The sequence below is a fragment of the Vicia villosa genome, linkage group LG6 (assembly GCF_029867415.1).
Source record: "Vicia villosa cultivar HV-30 ecotype Madison, WI linkage group LG6, Vvil1.0, whole genome shotgun sequence".
Taxonomy (NCBI): Eukaryota; Viridiplantae; Streptophyta; class Magnoliopsida; order Fabales; family Fabaceae; genus Vicia; species Vicia villosa.
The window spans coordinates 104,347,122-104,353,121 of record NC_081185.1 but is presented as its reverse complement, the minus strand read 5'-3'; positions in this window follow the sequence as shown (position 1 = coordinate 104,353,121).

The window sequence follows — 6,000 nt, the reverse complement described above, 5'->3', positions numbered from 1 at the left end:
AGCTTTTACATGATTAGATAATATGGAATTTTCCACCTATAATAATAAGTGTATACAAGAACACAATCTGTTGTGTAACTTGAACCTAGCCCGTGAACTTATAATGTCACTTACAACTCTCACGTCAGGTATAAGATACAAGAGATTATGGATCATGTGGCATTTAATTTCTTCATTTTTGGACTTTAACTATCCTAGTCTTTGCCTCTCAATTACCCGATCCCACATGAAGCTGACATTCATGTAATGGTTTAATAATATTTGAATACCCTATAATATGTATGAGTAGTCGTGTATGTGGTGCACTTTAAATATATATTTTAAAAATCAGACTAGTAATCAAATCGATAAGAGTATTGAGTTACTGATTTATGGGTCGAATCAGTGAATTACTTGTCATTAAATTGTTAAAAGTGTTAGGTTATTGGTTTATTGATCGAATTAGTGGGTAACTGATCGAACTGCGTGATTAAATCAAATCAAATCAGATATCTTGATTGAATAAATTAGTCTTTATAACAAAACTATATATTTATTAAATCAGTATAACTGGATGACCCGGTCTCTAAAAAATATCACGACACCTAAAAATTTTCAAAATATCATAATTTCACATATTCATTATTTAAATTCAAATTATAAATATAATCATCTCACAATACAAAATAATACAAAATACAAGTTTAAATAAATTTGAACCAAATCTAATTACAAACAAAAAATTATTATAAATAAGTATCGAATAAAGTTTAAATATATTTTTTATCAAAACAATATCGTTTTGTACGAGAAAAAAATCATACATTTAATCCATTGGTTTTCCAAAACTGCTGATTAACTTGTTTTTATTGGTTTTGACAAGTTACTATTGGTTCAATAGTATACTCGATGAAACAATCAGACCAAATTAACGACCCTTCCGATTTCCAGATTGATCTATCAATTCAGTTTGATTTTCAAAACACTTGTTTAAATTGATTTTAAGATAAAAAATCATCTTTTACATGGTATGATTCAGTTGAATGACCACTTAATGAAGGAGAAGTATGGTCAATTTTACTACAATAAAAACACCTTGACATATTATGATCAAAGGTACAATTTATGGGACAAAAGATTTTAAAAGATTTAGCATTCCTTATTATTATTAAAGGTCCTATTTGTGGGACAAAAGGTTTTAAAAGATTTAGCATTGATTTTAGATTCATTGTCTAAACCAATTTTCTTTAAAGTTTTTCTTGAATTACCTAAAATGTATTCAAGATATTTTTCTTTAGTAAATTTATTAAGAGTGTTTTGCAAGTCTTCAATTTTATTCTATGAAACCTTGCATTCGCCACTCTTGATAGATTCATCATTAAGGTTCTTAGAAGAGAAGCAATGAGAGTTTTTACTTAAATTTTTTTTCTCTCTAAGAAGTTTAATTTTTTAATTAATTTTTTTTTCTATTTCAAGAGAAAAAAATAATCCTTTTAGAGATGGAGATGGTAATATTTATCTTGATTATTTCATCATTTAAGTCTTTACAAATAATACATAGATTATTATAGGTAAATTTAGTTTTATGGTTGCTTACCAAATAATACACCTATCTTCATCCAACTACCAACCTCACTTCACGTCGGACAACATGAAAACGATTATATCATCCTCTCCTATGAAATAGGGACACTGAGTCACGCTCAGGTACAATCAAACTCATACTTGTAAAGTTTCTCATCAATTTCACACAAATTTGAGCGTCAAAATGCTAAATTTTTTTAACTATCCTATCCATCCACTCAAAAGCCATCGCCACCACATCAGAAGCATCTTCCCGGTGGTCTATTGATCACTCTCCATTTCAGAATATAGATGAAAAAACAAATCTTCATTTTTAGCAATTTAATATTTGTTAGTAGTGGTAATAATTAAAGCTTTAGATAACGGAAGAGCTTTAGAAACTATGGGAGATTGATTTCTGAGATTTTCGGCTTAAACTCCTAACCTTAGGGTTAGGGGCCTTGGTCTTGGGGATTGGCTTCTCAGGTTTTTTGCTAGCAGGGTTTAGTTTTTTCTGTCGTTATCTCAAGATGAGAGATCCTAGAGTAGGTCAATGGCAAAAGGTTCAGGGAGGCAGAAGAAGGATATTGAAATGGGATATTGCAAGAGATGGCCAGAGGAAGCAAGATGGAAAGACTGTTTCTTCATCTTTTTTTGTAACAGAATTTGGAGATAGATGGAGAGCCAGAGATTTGTTATTTGAGTTTAAGGATTTGGGAGAGATAGAGGAAGTGGTCATTCCACCTAGAAGAGATAAATTCGGAAGACGTTTTGGTTTCACTCGGTTTTTTAACGTTAAAGATGAGGAGTTGATGGCTACTAAGTTGGACAACATTGTTTTAGAAGGAAGGAAGTTATTCGCGAACCTACCACGTTTCAGTAGGGCAACTTCTGCACAGGATAGGAGTTTAGGTAGTGTGGCATTGAGGCAGGATCTTGCGAATAACAAGCTGAAGGGATACAGTGGTTATGGCAATGGTGCGTTTGTAAAGGACAGATCCTATGCGGATGTGTTATACCCCAAAATTTGCCCGCATCTTTTTTTCAAGAAAACTCCAATCTGAAAATTAAGAGTCTCATATAATCATGGATTTTTATTTCCACAAATATCCTGACATATGAAATACTTAGTTTTTAGAATTTTTCTTATACAGTAATTTGGCTTGCAGTTGAATTTATTCTTACGCAAACGCCAAATACTGTTTATTACTTCACACATGCTATTTATTTATTTACAGATAAATAGTACTGACACAACTGGTACATAGTTAAATCTTTTTGCAGGCGCAGAATCAGGAAACTCAGACTGTACTGGTAACAGTATATTAGTTATTTATTATGTCTATGTTTTTAACAAGTCATGTAAATAAACTTTCATTTTTTCACATAAAACAAAAACAAAAACAACAAAAAAGAAAATTAACTTTGACTGTTGATTTTTCACTCTAACTGCTACGTCAATACCTGAACAGTCAGTTGACAGCCAAACTGCTGGCAGTACAATTCTCAGTGTTTTGTACCATCAATCAAATCAATCTTTCACAATTCAAAATTCCAAGATTTTTGTTCTAGAAGTCTTCTGAATATCACGCGATTAGCAGAGACTCAACACTGCACAAAAATCAGGTACGCTTAACTGTCTCCTACATAAACAGTCCCTAATCAGGGTTTTTCTTGTTTTTACAGGAGCAACAAGTTTTTGAGACCTCAAATGGATTCCATGAACATCCATATATCTCAAAGTACCATCATACAAATTTTCAAACTTCAATTCACTCAGACGCACCGTCAGCAGCTCAAAGAGTCAACAGACGACCCGTTTGACCAAAAAAGTCAACAGACAGTCAAAAATGAAATTTTTTGTCAAAGTCCATATTTTGTCAAAGGATTCATCATTTGATCATTGGATGATCATAATTCATCAAGGAAAGATCAAAAATCAACAAAACCCTAAGATTCAAAATTAGGGTTTTTGCCTGAAAAGTCAACTCAACTTTGACTGATCATAACTCTCTCATCCTTCATCCAAAAAATTCAAACCAAAGCTTATTTTGAAGGAAATTCAATTATCTTTCAAATGCCATTGATCCCATGGTCATTGGATTCACCATTTGAAAAATATGATCAAAGACATTACAGGTCATTTTCAAAGTCAACAAAAAGACACTTTTTTCAAAAGGACACACAAGGAGCATCAAAAATCATTTTGACATGAGACAAAAGACATTGGTTAGAGGACTCTTTTAGGTTTCCAAAAAGTGCAAGATCTCCTTCATATGACAAAAATTGAAGGATTTACACCTTGTTGAAGTTGGCTAAATTTTGGAAAATGCATGAAACCAACATTGCTCAAAAATGTATTTTTTCCAAATGGGGCCAAGTTTTCATGGTTCAAACATCCTTTCCAAAATATTATGGGCCTCCCACGACCAAGACCAAGCCCATAACATTTTTCTCCATTTTTTTTTATTTAATTTTATCATTTAAGATTAAATTAAAAAGGAAAAAAGGAAGGATAATGCATAGCTTTAATCTTAAGCTAAAGCCTCCACAATTGACTTAATTATGCAGCAAGGAAGCTGCAAGGAAAGCCTAGAGCAAAGGTGTGGAGATCAAGCAATGGTGGCTTAAGTTTTAAGCTTGAAAAGTCAAGATTCCAACAAAGCTCATGAATGCTTCTTAGCTTATTTTTTAAGCACTCCAAGGCTTATATAAAGGCTAGAATATTTCAGCAACAAAGTGAGCAAAAGGGAGCACGAAAATAGCAAGGGGATATCAAAGAAACACACAAAATTCTCAAAAAAATACCTAAACACTTGTAATTTTCGTTTTCTTTGTATAAGCTCCTATCAACTTCAAATAAACACTTCAATCTTCTCCTAAACTATTACTGAACAGGTTCCAACCAATAGTCTTGTTTGTTTGTACATAGAACATACATATCTATTCTTCCATATTCCATTAAAACTTCCAATTTCAATATCTCATGCTATAATCCTTTTCAAAGTAATCTAATGGTTTCTATAAGTTCCTAACATGAAATAGAGAAGATCCAACGTGGTACATGTGAGCTCTAAGCTTTGTAACATCACGTGCCATTTTTGAAGCTCTAAGCTTCAATCTCTTCGTTTTGATACTTGCACGTGTTCTCATGAAAAACTAATGCCTCTAATGAACTCAGGGGGTCCTAATTAGGCTATCTGGGTTGTTTGCAACAATTCATCTCCTTGTTTTTGCAGGTTTTAAAAAGCATGAAAAAAAGAAGCGAAATCCGCAGGTAAAATCGCAGCTGTTTCCGAAGCAAAATCCGCAGGAAATAGGTTAGGGATGATGAATAGTGACGTTGAATCTTTGACCAGCACGCGTGGCAGATTCCCTTTTCCTCATTCGTTGGTCAGCCAGCGTGGGTCCCAGCGTGGACTTTGAATATCTGATTGATCACATGCACTGATTTCCATATGGCTATCATGTTCCCTCATGATCTGAGCCCTTGGATCAATCTCAAAGCCAATCCAACGCATCAGACAAGCAGCCCTATACTATGGACTTCATTGATTTTCACACATGATCATATCCTTTTTATTTTCTATTTTTATTTTAATTTCTTTGCAAAATTGATTAAAAATAGTTTCAAAAATCCAAAAAATACACAAAAAATATTTTTAAGTTTCTAAAATAATATTTTATTTTCTGAAATAAAAATATTTTATTTTTCTTTAAAATTTCAATATTTTGCATAATTAATTAGTATATATTTATATATTTGCTTTTTAATTATTCTAACCAATCAAAAAATCATAAAAAAAATTGTTCTTTATATTAAATATTGTTTATATATTATAAACTAATTTTGTACATATTTTGAATAATTTTCTCTTTAAGTTTTAATTATTGGTATAATTATTTGCATAATTATGTTTTAATTAACTTAAATCAATTTCAAATCAATTCTAAAAATTCCAAAAAAATTAGTTTTGTTTTAAAATTAATTGACAAATATTTTGTACATATTTTAAACTTAATTTCTAGGTTTAAATCTATTTTCATCTTTTTTATTCATTTTAATTTAATTAATCATGCATTAATTATAATTAAAATCAATCATAAAAAATCCAAAAACATGCCTTTTATTTTTCTTGCAATTTAAATTCCTAGATAAATGTATAGGATGTCAAATTCATGTAAATAGGCTAGTTTACATTTCCTGCACAATCGATGTAATAGCGTAGATTTACTTTCCGCACTTTACATTTCCGCATTTTAATTTCCAGCAAATATAAACTGCGTGTATGTCAAAGATAAAATTGAACCGTTAGATCACTAACTTCAAAGATAAAATATCTGAATCCAAACACAATCACATTTGCACCTTTTAAGGTAATCCCTTCTCATTCTTTTCAAAATCAAAGTTAAAATTCTACTGTTTCGAGTACAAAATCGAACCTTGCGTTTATATCC